Below are 13,167 nucleotides of genomic sequence, written 5' to 3'. Positions count from 1 at the left end.
TCTTACCCCTCGACTCGGCCTCCAATGCTCCACATCTATTCACAATCAGTACAACACCATCAATATACACTAATAGAATGAATTCCACACGAGAAACTATCAATTTAGACCAAAATCCCGAAATCCACTCAAACCCGGTCCCCGGGCCCACGTCTTGGAATCCGACAAAAATCAAACAACTAAAAGCCCATTCACTCACGAGTCTACCCATACCAAATTTAGCAAAATCCGACATCAAATGGCTATTCAAATCCCCAATATCATCTCTCCAGTTCTCTTTCATTTCCCCCCAATTTTACACCCCAATTCCCAATTTAGATGATGAAAATCAAGATACAATCATGGAATTTAACCAAAATTAAGTGAAGAACACTTACCCCAATCACCTCTCTGAAATTACCTTCAAAAATCGCCCAATTTCGTGATCTCTAACTCAAAATATGAAAAATGGGCTCAAACCCTCGATTTTGATATGTAACAGTGCTACCCAGATTTTACTCTTTGCGAATGCAGTAGTGCCATCGCGTTCGCGAAGCACAAACTGCCTCTGACCAGGAAATCCTCCTTCGCGAACGCGAGGACCCACTCGCGAACAGGAAGCCTACGCTGGCTGGCCCTACGCGATTGCAGAACAACCCTCACGAACGCGTAGGCTTATCTACCTGAAGGTCCCAAAGACTGTAGACTCTACGCGAACGCGATGGCCTGGTCACGAACGCGTAGTCTTAAAGTCCTACACCTTCGCGAACGCGAGAACTACTTCGCGAACACAAAGAACAACTCAGCTGCCCCTCTCAAAATCCCTTCGCGAACGCGAGAGCTCTCTCGCGAACGTGATGAAAGAATTCTCTGCAACAAAATACCAGAAAATCTACCAACTTCCAAAGTCAAGAATTGATTTGTTAACTACCCGAAACTCACCCGAGGCCTTCGGGACCTCAACCAAACATGTCAACACATCCCATAACAATATTCAAACTTAGTCGAACCTTCAAAGCACTCAAAACAACATCAAAACACCAAATTATCCTCGGAATCAAGCCTAAGAACTTATAAATTCTCAAATTTCACAAACGACGCCGAAACCTATCAAATCACCTCTGAATTACCTGAAATTTTGTACACGCGTCACCACTATAAACCTACTCCAACTTCTGGAGTTCTATTCCGACCCCGATATCAAATTTTCCACGCTGACCAAAATCGCCAAATTTTCAACTTTCGCCAATCGAAGCCAAATTATACTACGGACCTCCAAATCACATTCCGGATGCGCTCCTAAGTCCAAAATCACCCAATGAAGCTAACCAAATCATGAAAATCCAAATCCGAGATCGTATACTAAAAAGTCAAGACTGGGTCAAGCCTTTCAAATTTAAAGCTTCCAGTTGAGAATCATTCTTCATATCTATTTCGATTAACCTGAAAACCAAAACCGACGATTTACATAAGTCATAATACATCATACGGGGCTAGTCATGCCTGAGAACTGGTGAGCGAAGTGCAAATGGCAAAAACGACCGGTCGAGTTGTTACATCCTCCCCCACTTAAACATACGTTCATCCTCGAACATGTCCAGAGTTGTTCCAAAAGCTATCAAATCGCCATGCATCCTCATTATGCACATACCCGGGGGTGATCCCACATCACCCTATCCCATATAGGTCTGATAACGCAACATGACTGAAATTTCTTAATCCAACCTAGCCCATGAGTCTTAGAACCCAATTTCCATCATCCAGAAGTTTCTATAAGATCAAAATCCCACATCTACACTCTGAATAAGTCCGAACAAGTTGTATCAAACCATATTTGTAACCTAAGATGTAATCACATGATATACCACCTAACTCACACACTCGTAGTAATAATTTCTAATCACAACAGCTGCTCAAAACAACCCAATACTGGTAATAAATCTTTTATCAAACAAATCCCCGTTTCAACAGTCTCGTATACTGCCAATGATGAAAGAAACATACAGAAAGTCATAATCATTCCTCAGATAAACCAGTGATGGAGTTCCCTCTCCTTCGGCAAGGACCGTAGTAAATTTCTAAGCCGAATCCTGATATTATCCTTCCAACATGCTGAAATCGAACCCGATAAATATTCATTCTAGATCCCAATGACCTCATCTCATTCAACACGACTACTCTAGTGACATGACACATCGATACAATTTAAATCCACACCCGTGCGACCCGCGCACCAATAAGCAACAATCCAAATGTACTCAAATCATGGAAAAATAACTCAAATGAGAGAGCTGTACTGCCAGCTCACTAGTACCACTAGAACATAATGCTGAGAACTCATCATACATCATAGAACCAGAACACACGGATCTAACTCGAAGGATCATACCTCCACATAACTTTGCTACAATGCGCAACCCTATCCAAATACTGGTCCATATGAGACACCCCAAGTCACCATGCTCAAAATCATCAACCACGTGCAACTTGATGTCTAGTACCAAAAGTAAATTACCATAATTACGGAGAAGTGAATGACGCAATTCCATGCCAGCTTGAAAGAACATATCCAATGCGCAATCAATCATGCAACACCCAAATACCCGTCTCACTCAAATTCCGCTATAAAGCCCAAATAAATCGCACTATATGTGCATATAACCAACAATCACAACTCCTTGCAACACAGAAGGGTAACTCATCGATAACTCTAGAATACGAATAAGCTTACTGACAATCGAATGACACATCCCTCAACAATAGCAATTCGGAGTCAACAATTCCGACCAGTGCAGAACACGCATCCATACTGGGCCTACCAAAGGACCCTAAATCAACCCTGGTCACTCGCAACAGATAGATAACTCTCGGAAAGTTCACAATGACTGAATCATGGCACATACTAACATCTGACTAGCTTTGCTTGCATCTTCACAGTCCACAACCACAAAATAACCTATTTTTGAGAACTCCTAGTCTCGAAATCCATAAAGCGCATGAATCACCATATCCGATCCCAACTCCATCGCTCAAATATATAACACACCTCTAATACTCAATCATTTCACGAGGGATACTCCTATAATTCTTCTGTGCCACCAAGCAAGCTTGAATATCAGCAGTTGATCCAACAAGAGAGCGCCTCAATACCAATGAAGCGCCCTTAACTCAAACACAATGCCCTTTCTGAAATGTATACCCTCATCAAGCCGCACTAATTAGTGATATCATTTACCTAGTCATCTAAAACTGTCTATGCTGCCTAAGAATTTTATGACCTTCCTTACAGAACTAAACTGTGACCTCACACATGCAAATCTCAACCCTACAAAATATACCGCATATACCATGTCATCCTATGATAAATATGAGAACTTCATAGTCTATTTCGAGCCACCAGCAACTACGTACTCAACCAGCCAAGAACTTTTTATTTGATCTTCTTGAAGAAAATTACTATACATCACATGCTCCTCACGCCAGTAGAAAATATATCTCTCTAACCGTAGTGGAAGCCATCAAGGACTCTCCGAATCCCATTTGCACAAAACCCAACCGTCAGGACTGAATCCTTCTAGCTCATCCAAGCTACGCATGTCACCAAAAGTCCAAGAGCATTGCCATGAGACACCTGTAGAAACTCATTACCTCATAAGCACCCAAAGAACTAATCATATCCCTTACCATGCCGATCCGACCTACTACCAAGTTGTCCTATTTATCCAAGTTCCTTCTGAATTACATTCGAATTGACACTTCACCTTGTCATAATACCTATTCCTCAACCCAGACTCACCACACGAGACCCAAGCATAAAACCACACTATCTAAGGCTCATAAGCCATTGAATACTCTCTCAAATATTCCCAAAAACACCACATTAAAAATACTTACCCTGAAGAGACTTCCTACGAGTCTAAATCCATTACCTTTACCTTCCTGATACTGATATGTAGAATCCATAATGATATAGAAATGCCACAAGTCTTGACACCCTCTAATGTAAACCTCAATTTCTAGCCAAATACACATCCTAAAGATCGCCCAATTGTTACATATACATCTTGAATCCATTAGAACCATTATCGGGAGTCATTCACTCTACTCAAACCTCAATTAGACTGATCAAACGGATCGAACGACATGTGTTCCATTAGCACTCCAACACCCCAGGAAGTAACCCCACCTTAATGCAACCAAATAAATTCTTGCTCCATGCACATTACATCCTTCACCAATAACAATTCAAGTCCTTCCATGATTCTTATACACCCATAAAGCATAACACAACCCACGTTCAAAATTTCCTTTACTCGAGTCATCCTCGATCTAAACCCTTGTAAGCCACAACTGATTCGCCAGTATACCTCAAACTGAAACTGATATAATAGTTACCCGCACAATCAACTTATCAATAGCAGACTCCCCCACTTAGCTCAAAGCCATAGGTCAAAACACACAAAAAATCACAATGCCCATACTCTATTACTTCCATAATACCATAGTGAGATTAAACTAAATCCTTCATAATCTCGTGCAACACAAACTATGTAGTACTTCAAATCATCTGAAAATCTCGCATTCACCCTCGTAACGGTCAACCCCACTCTCATAAATGATCCAAACTCAATTTGTAACATATATATTTTACTGGTAAAAGAGGACTCACTACAAAACAGCATAGGGATCACATGCCCTCAGGACATCCCGCAGGAGATAACCCACCTGCTTCGTCTCAAACTAACATCTCTTTATACCCTTCCACCATCATAAACATCACACGATCACTTAATCTTCTTGAGTCTGAACTCATATCACTACATGAAATCTACTTCACTCCCCAACTAGACAACATGAGAAGACCTTTAACACACCCATAACTCGGGGCTATACATCAAATGAAGATGGAAATCGAGCACCAAACAATTATTTCTACCCTCAAGCAGACCCTTCTCGTCACATTCAATTCATATGAACACATCTCGCAGTCACATCATACTCATCACGTAGCCATCCAGTCATCACTTCCACTAATAGGAACACTACCGAACATATAAATCTAAAATCACGTGCTCACACAATCAACACCTCAATGCTCAAGCTACAGGCAAAGCCCGACCTCAAGTCCTCCAGACTGGACCAACATCAACATACAAAAATCATATCTCGCCCCTCATTTGGGGAATCACAAGCCGTTGATGCACAGCCGATACCGAGCGCTCATGCGCACATACGAACACGTGGAAAGAATTTAAAGAGTTACATTTCAAGCTGAATCAATATCACACGATAAGAATTCAAGAATGTGGGATTTCCTAAAGGTTCTGCAGCCTCTCAAAGATAAGTACAGACATCTCCGTACCGGTCTGCGAGACTCTACTAAACTTGCTCATGACTCGTGAGACCTATGTAACCTAGGCTCTGATACCAACTTATCACGATCCAAATCTACCATGTTGTGATGGGGCCTACCGTGGTACTTAGCCAAGTCGACACACTAACAAAAGCAATCAATATTTTTTCATTCTTAAGATAAAATGAAAGTTATTTAATAATAAACCTTCATAGAGTGATTAAATCAAAACAACAGTGTAGAAAGAAAGCCCGACATTGGGGTGTCACAAGTCATGAGCATCTATAAAGGGCTATCCGATAGCACTAAGACATATATAGACTGAGAAATAACTAATAACAGTCTATATGAAGACAGGAGGGAGAAGAGCAGGGTCGCGATCGCCGTGCAGCTACCTTACTAACTCCAGTAGATCCGCAACGGATGAAAACAACACTCACTAACACGTCCAGCAATCCCTGGATCTACACACAAGGTGCAGGGAGTAATGTGAGTATGCCAACTCAGTAAGTAATAAAAGTAAATAAAGACTGATCAGTAGTGACGAGCAATAAAACATATACAATTCATATCATGAAATCTCAATAGAATGCAACAGGCTTTTAAATCAGTATGTGAATCAAATCATCTTGTTTAAAAATCCACTCTTCGGTAAAAATCATTTGAAGATGTGTAAAAACCATTTAAAATATCTTTCAGTAGCTTTCAAACAAAGTGATAAAACGGTGAGTAAAAATGATGAAAACATAGTAGGCCCCTCGGGCAACATAAATCATAAATAGCCCCTCGGGCAATCATCACTGTCACTCATATACAGCCCCTTGAGCATATCTCACTATCACTCGTAAACAACCCCTTGGTCACAACATGAACCAAGAACAACCCCTCGGGCAAAAACATCATATCACTCACTCAAGGTACCACGCTCACAAGGGTCTGATCCCATAATATCCTCACAACACAGGCCCTCAGCCTCACTCTGTCATAAACTTCTCAAGCCACTTGGGCTATTAGTAAAAACAGGGTGCTCAGCCCAAAATAACATTTTATATACATAAAAAATGGAGTGATAAAGATAAGTTATGAAATCAATAAATATAGCATGACTGAGTATCGATTTTCAATCAAAATAGTGAGAAGATAATAAAAAAGGCCCCTAAGAGTCCAAACAGCTCTGGCACAAGGCCCTAATATGGCATTCAACCCAATTCATTGAAATTCTTTATAAAACACATAAATATCATATAATTTCAATCAAATGCGCAATTTAATAGTTGCTCCGGGACGAACCAAGTCACAATACCCAACGGTGCACACCCATACGCCCGTCACCTAGCATGTGTCATCTCAAAGTAGTACAACAATGTTAAATTCGGGTTTTCATACCCTCAGGACTAGATTTACAATCATTACTTATCTCAAACCGGTCAAATCCCTACCCCGTGATGCTCTTGCCCCTCGAATCGGCCTCCAATGCTCCACATCTATTCACAATCAGTAAAACACCATCAATATACGCTAATAGAATGAATTCCACACGAGAAACTATCAATTTAGACCAAAATCCCGAAATCTACTCGAACCCAACCCCCGACCCCACTTCTCGAAATCCGACAAAAATTACAAAACTAGAAAGCCCATTCACTCACGAGTCTATCCATACCAAATTTCTCAAAATCTGACATCAAATGGCCATTTAAATCCCCGAAATGTTCTCTCCAATTCTCTTCCATTCCCCCCCCCCCCAATTTTACACCCCAATTCCCAATTTAGATGATGAAAATCAAGATACAATCATAGAACTTAACCAAAATCAAGTGAAGAACACTTACACCAATCACCTCTCTGAAATTGCCTTTAAAAATTGCCCAATTCCGTGGTCTCTAACTCAAAATATGAAAAATGGGCTCAAACCCTCCATTTTTATATTTAGCACTGCTGCCCAAATTTTACTCTTTGCTAACGCGGTAATGCCCTCGCGTTCGCGAAGCACAAACTGCCTCTGACCTGGAAATCCTTCTTCGCGAATGCGAGGACCCACTCACGAACACGAAGCCTACGCTGGTTGACCCTACGCGAATGCAGAAAAACCCTCGCGAATGCGTAGGCTTATCTACCTGAAGCTCCCAAAGACCGTAGACTCTACGCGAACGCGATAGCCTGGTCGCGAACATGTAGCCTTAAAGTCCTACACCTTCGCGAACGTGGGAACTACTTCGCGAACGCAAAGAAAAACTCTAATGCCCCTCTTAAAATCCCTTCGCGAATGAGAGATCCCTCTTGCGAACGCGATGAAGGAATTCTCTGCAACAAAATACCAGAAAATCTACCAACTTCCAAAATAAAGAATTGATCCGTTAACTACCTGAAACTCACCCGAGGCCCTTGGGACATCAACCAAACATGCCAACACATCCCATAAGATCATTCAAACTTATTTGAACTTTTGAATCACTCAAAACAACATCAAAACACCAAATTACCCTCAGATTCAAGCCTAAGAACTTATAAACTATCAAATTTCACAAACAATGCCGAAACATATCAAATCGCCTTTGAATGACCTGAAATTTTGCACACACGTCAAAAATGACACTACGAAACTACTCTAACTTTTGGAATTCCATTTCGACCCCGATATCAAATTTTCCACTGTCGACCATAATCGCCAATTTTCCAACTTTCCTCAATCCAAGCCAAATTCTACTATGGACTTCCAAATCACATTTCGGACGCGCTCCTGAGTCCAAAATCACCCAACGAAACTAACTAAATCATGAAAATCCAGTTCCAATATCATATACTAAAAAGTCAAGACTGGGTCAAACCTTTCAAATTTAAAGCTTCCAACTGAGAATCATTCTTCCGTATCTATTCCGATTAACCTGAAAACCAAAACCGATGATTTACATAAGTCAAAATACATTATACAGGGCTAGTCATGCCAGATAACTAGTGAGCGAAGTGCAAATGCCAAAACAACCCATCAGATCGTTATATGGAGGTTGTATTGCGCCTGTGATAGAAATACTTGTGTAGGAGTGTGGCAGCCCATAGTGAAGTTGGTTGATGGAGTAATCGCCAAGCTTGACTAGCGAGTAAGGTCTGATTTTTTAGGTGGAGTTGTTGGATGCAAATCCCACCATCGTTCTTCGGGGTAGTGATTGTGCTCCATTTAAGGAGATGAATTTTTTTCTTGTTGAGGGTTGTCCCCAACAAGAAGTTTTGTTGGTACCTTTCGAGGTAATGTATGATAGATTGTGGGGTTTTTATATATTGCATTATGTGGTTTGGTAAACTGTCGAGGATGGAGTTGATAAGAGTGGTGCGACCGGCCATGCTAAGGAAGTTTATTTTCCAACCAGCAAGCTTTGTTTTAAAGTTGTCAAGAAGAAATTGGAAATCTCGTTTTGATGATCGGGAGGTGAAGATCGAAAAGCCGAGGTATTTCCCAAAGGAAGTTCCTTTTGGAATGGTGATAGAGGAAAGAATGAAATTATTATCTTGAGCGGTGCAAGTTTTAGAGAAATAAACTTTTGATTTTGAAAATTGATCTTTTGGCCCAATACTAGATTGAATTCATTAAGAGTATCAATGATGGCATGACAACTACTAGCTGAAGTAGTGGATATGAGAATAATATCACCCGTGAAAAATAGAGGAGAGAATGGGGGTCCATGTCGAAATAAATGAATAGGGTGCCATAATTAATAGTCTACTGCCATATCAATTTTTCTTATAAGTAATTCCATACATAATATAAATAAGTATAGTGATAAAGGATCTTCTTGACGAATTCCACGTGATGGAGAGAAAAAAGGAGTGCGAGCACTATTTATAAGGATTTATAGGGAGATAGTGGTGACACAAGACATGATAAGTTTGATGAGGGGTGGAGGAAATTGAAGTATTGGAGGGCATGGCAAAAAAAGGACCATTCTATGCGGTTGAATGCCTTTTCAAGGTCTAGTTTTAGAAGCATGGAGCTAGTTTTACCTGATTTATGCTTAAAATGTGATAGAATTTCTTATACTATGATAACATTATTCGTCGGTCGACGGTTTGTTGGAAGCTGTAACGACCCGACCGGTCATTTTGCTTTTTAGAACCCCGTTCCCCTAAATAAAACTTTTCATGCTTGCTTTAACTAATTTATGACCTGCGGGGATGGTTGGTTCGGGATTTGGAAGAGTTTGGATTGAAATATGCTCATTTGACTCCTTAAGATTTTCTTAAAAGGCTAAGTTTGACTTTGGTCAACATTTTGAGCAAACGGGCCTGAATTCGTATTTTGGCGGTTCCGGAGGGTCCGTAAGAAAATATGGGACCTAGGCGTATGCCCGAAATTAAATTCCGAGAACCCTACCCCGAGTAATGAATTTTTATTAGAAATTGTTAAACTAAAATTCTATGGATTTAAAGAAACTAATTAATAATTGATCACGTTGGTATGAGGATCGTATGTTGGTTCTAAGCCGAGTACAGGTCCAATATAACATTTAAGACTTGCCCGCAAAATTTGATGTAAATCCGAGTAGTTTAAGGGCGTTTCGGCCCGTTAGAGGATAATTAAGAACTTGAAGTTCATAAGTTTGATTCAATTGGTTTTAGGGGGTGATTCTTAGATTTAGCGTTGTTTCAAGCATTCCGAAGGTTCGAGTAGGTCTGTTTCATGATTTCAGACATGTCAGTATGTTCGGGCGGGACCTAGGAGCCCCGAGCGTCAATGGGACGAGGCTCGAGTGAAGTTGCAATTTTTGGAGAAGTGCTGAAGCATCTGTTTCTGTCATAACCGTACCTGCAGTTGGTCGACCGCAGGTGTGGGACCGCAGAAGCGGTCCACCTATCGCTGATGCAGCCCAGGGTAGGCCAGGCCAAAACCGCAGAAGCGGTCGCAGCCCGCTTGGCTGGTTTCGCAGGTGCATCCGTTTTCTCGCAGAAGCGGGACCGTAGATGCGGTCCGCTGACCACAGATGCGAAAATCGCTGAAGTAGTAAGCTTCATTTAATACGGGTTCCAAGCCATTTTTGCCACTTTTCACTCCTCAATTGGTGATTTTAGGAGCTTTCGAGAGAAGACTTCCACCTAGCATCTTGAGGTAAGTTTATCCCACCTATTCTTAGCTTGATACTTGTGTCTTAGGTAGATTAAACACTAGAATTTAGGTAAAATCAAGCGGTTAGAGCAAAACCTAGGGTTTTAACAAAAGTTAGTTTTAACTACGAAATTTGTTATGAAATAGATTAGAAATCGTATATTATTGATCCTTAGGATAGAGAACAACTTCCTTCGAAAAATTTCGGAATCCGGACACGTGGGCCCGGGTCGGATTTTAGGAAACTCATGTTAATGATTGGGAAATTGCTTAAATAGCTATAATTCGATCTTGTGAGTTTATACCGAGTATTTCTTACCTCATTTAACTAGTTTGGGATCGTTCGGCTTCGAATTGAGGGTTTGAGCTCGTTCTTGGTATTGGAAGTGCACTTTGGAGCGAGGTGAGTCTCTTTTCTAACCTTGTAAGAGGGAATTTCCCCATAGGTGTAATAATTGAGTAATTTGCTACTAAATGCGGGGGCTACGTACGCACTAGGTGACGAGAGTCCGTGCATAGCTACTATTATGTTAATTGTCCGCATAGTCTAGGACTCGTATCATGCTATATTGGTAAATGTCTCTATATTTTCTTGCTAATGTGATCACTTAGGATATGTTAGAGACTTGGAAGGGAAAATAAGCGAATGTATACACTTGTTGGACACTTGTATGAATTTACATGGAAATAAATGCGTATTTATGTGTCTTCTTGATATTAATTGATATTTGTGGATCGGGCTGATCGCCTCGGTAGAAATAGATGCATCTATGGTTCGCGCCATTCTACCCTCTGGCAGTGCACAATTTATTTTCTGTTGGATCGGGCCGTCGACCTCGGCATAATGTGCGCATGATATCTATGTGAAACCTTATCTATGACTTGTCCTGCTAAATATTTGAAACGTGATTGGTTGACTGCAAAATTGTTTAGAACATGACTTATTATCTCTTGCTATAACTGCCGATTATCTGTGACTCCCATGCTTAGCATAAAACCTTATTATACTATTTGACCCTAGTGGTATCAAGTCGACATCTCGTCTCTACTTCTTCGAGATTAGACGGGATTTACTAGGTACATATTGTTTATGTACTCATACTACACTTCTGTACTTAATTGTACAGGATCTGAGGCAGGTACATCTGGCTATCAGTTTGGTGCGCGCCCCTGATTCATAGTTCGAGACTTCCACGGTGAGCTGCTCCCTTCCTGTGCCGTTCAGCAACTTGATGGAGTCTTTCTTTACTTTTGCTGTCTATTCTATCTCAGACAGTAGGATAGTTTCATTCTTTTGTACATTCTACTAGTTGCCCATTACTTGTGATATCAGGTCTTGGCACAAACGTTAGTAGACTATTATTTTGGGGTTGTATAACTATTTTTGGTACATTACTGTTCATACCTGATTTGATTTGAACTTTATGAATTGCTGAACTTATTTTGGTAAAAGTAAAAATGAGAACTTAATTATATTTTCCGTGTTGGCTTGCCTGACAATGGTGTTGGGTGCCATCACGATCTATTTTGGAAATGGGTCGTGACAACATGGTATTAGAGCACTAGGTTCACGTAGGTCTCACAAGTCTTGGGCAAACCTAATAGAGTCTTGTGGATCGGTACGGAGATGTCTGTATTTATCTTCGAGGGGTTATAGGGTGTTAGGAAAAACTACTCTTTATTCATTTCCTATCGTGTAGTGGTTGGTATACTAAATTACCCCCTTCTATTCTCTCACAGATTGTGAGGACTCGCACGACTACTGTTCCAGATCTAGGAGGAGCTGATCCCCCCCGTTGCGAGAGGCCGAGGTAGAGGTCGGGGGAGGGCACCGGCCCGAGGTATGGGACGAGGGCATCCCAGAGTTATCCTAGTATTACCACCAGCAAATCCTACAGGAGATCCTATCATCGAGGAGAAGGGCGAGGTGCCCACAGCTGAGCCCACCCCGGCAAACTTTATGATAGCACCGGGATTCCAGGAGGTCATGGGTTGTATGCTACGATTCATGGATACCATGACTCAGGCTGGTTTATTTCCAGCAGATCCAGCTACATCACAGGCGGGAGGGGGAGCACAAACCCCTACTGCTCAGGCTCCTAGTCATGCAGCTACAGTGTATCAAACTCCGGGTGCACTACCCACAGAGGGGGGATTAGCCAGTTGCTGCAGCGATACCCGAGCCTAGACCAGCTGCGGATGGTGACTCGTAGAAGCTATTGGATAGATGGACTAGACTCCACCCTCCTATCTTTGGGGGTGAGCGCCATGAGGATGCTCAGGACATCATTGATAGGTGCATGGACAGACTGCACAACATGAGGATATTAGAATCACATGAGGTTGACTTCACTACTTTTCAGCTAGAGGGCAGGGCCCGCAGATAGTGGCAGTCTTATGTTCTGGGCAGACCAGTAGGTTCTCCTCCTATCACTTGGAGTCAGTTTACGCAGTTGTTTCTAGACAGGTATATTCCACCCTTTGAGAGGGAAGAGCTGCGGTATCAATTTGAGCAGCTTGAGTAGGGTCAGATGTCCGTGACCGATTATGAGGTAAGGTTTTCTGAGCTATCCCACCATGCATTGATGATACTTCCTACTAATGCAGAGAGGGTGCGAAGTTTGTTGCAGGGTTGCATTCTGGCATCAGGGTCAACATGGCCCGAGAGGTGGAGATAGGGACTCCTTATCAGTTAGTAGTGGAGATTGCTCGGAGGATTGAGGGCTACCATATGAGGGGT

Source organism: Nicotiana tabacum, chromosome 8, assembly GCF_000715075.1.
Source record: "Nicotiana tabacum cultivar K326 chromosome 8, ASM71507v2, whole genome shotgun sequence".
Lineage (NCBI taxonomy): Eukaryota > Viridiplantae > Streptophyta > Magnoliopsida > Solanales > Solanaceae > Nicotiana > Nicotiana tabacum.
This window is presented reverse-complemented; position numbering follows the sequence as displayed.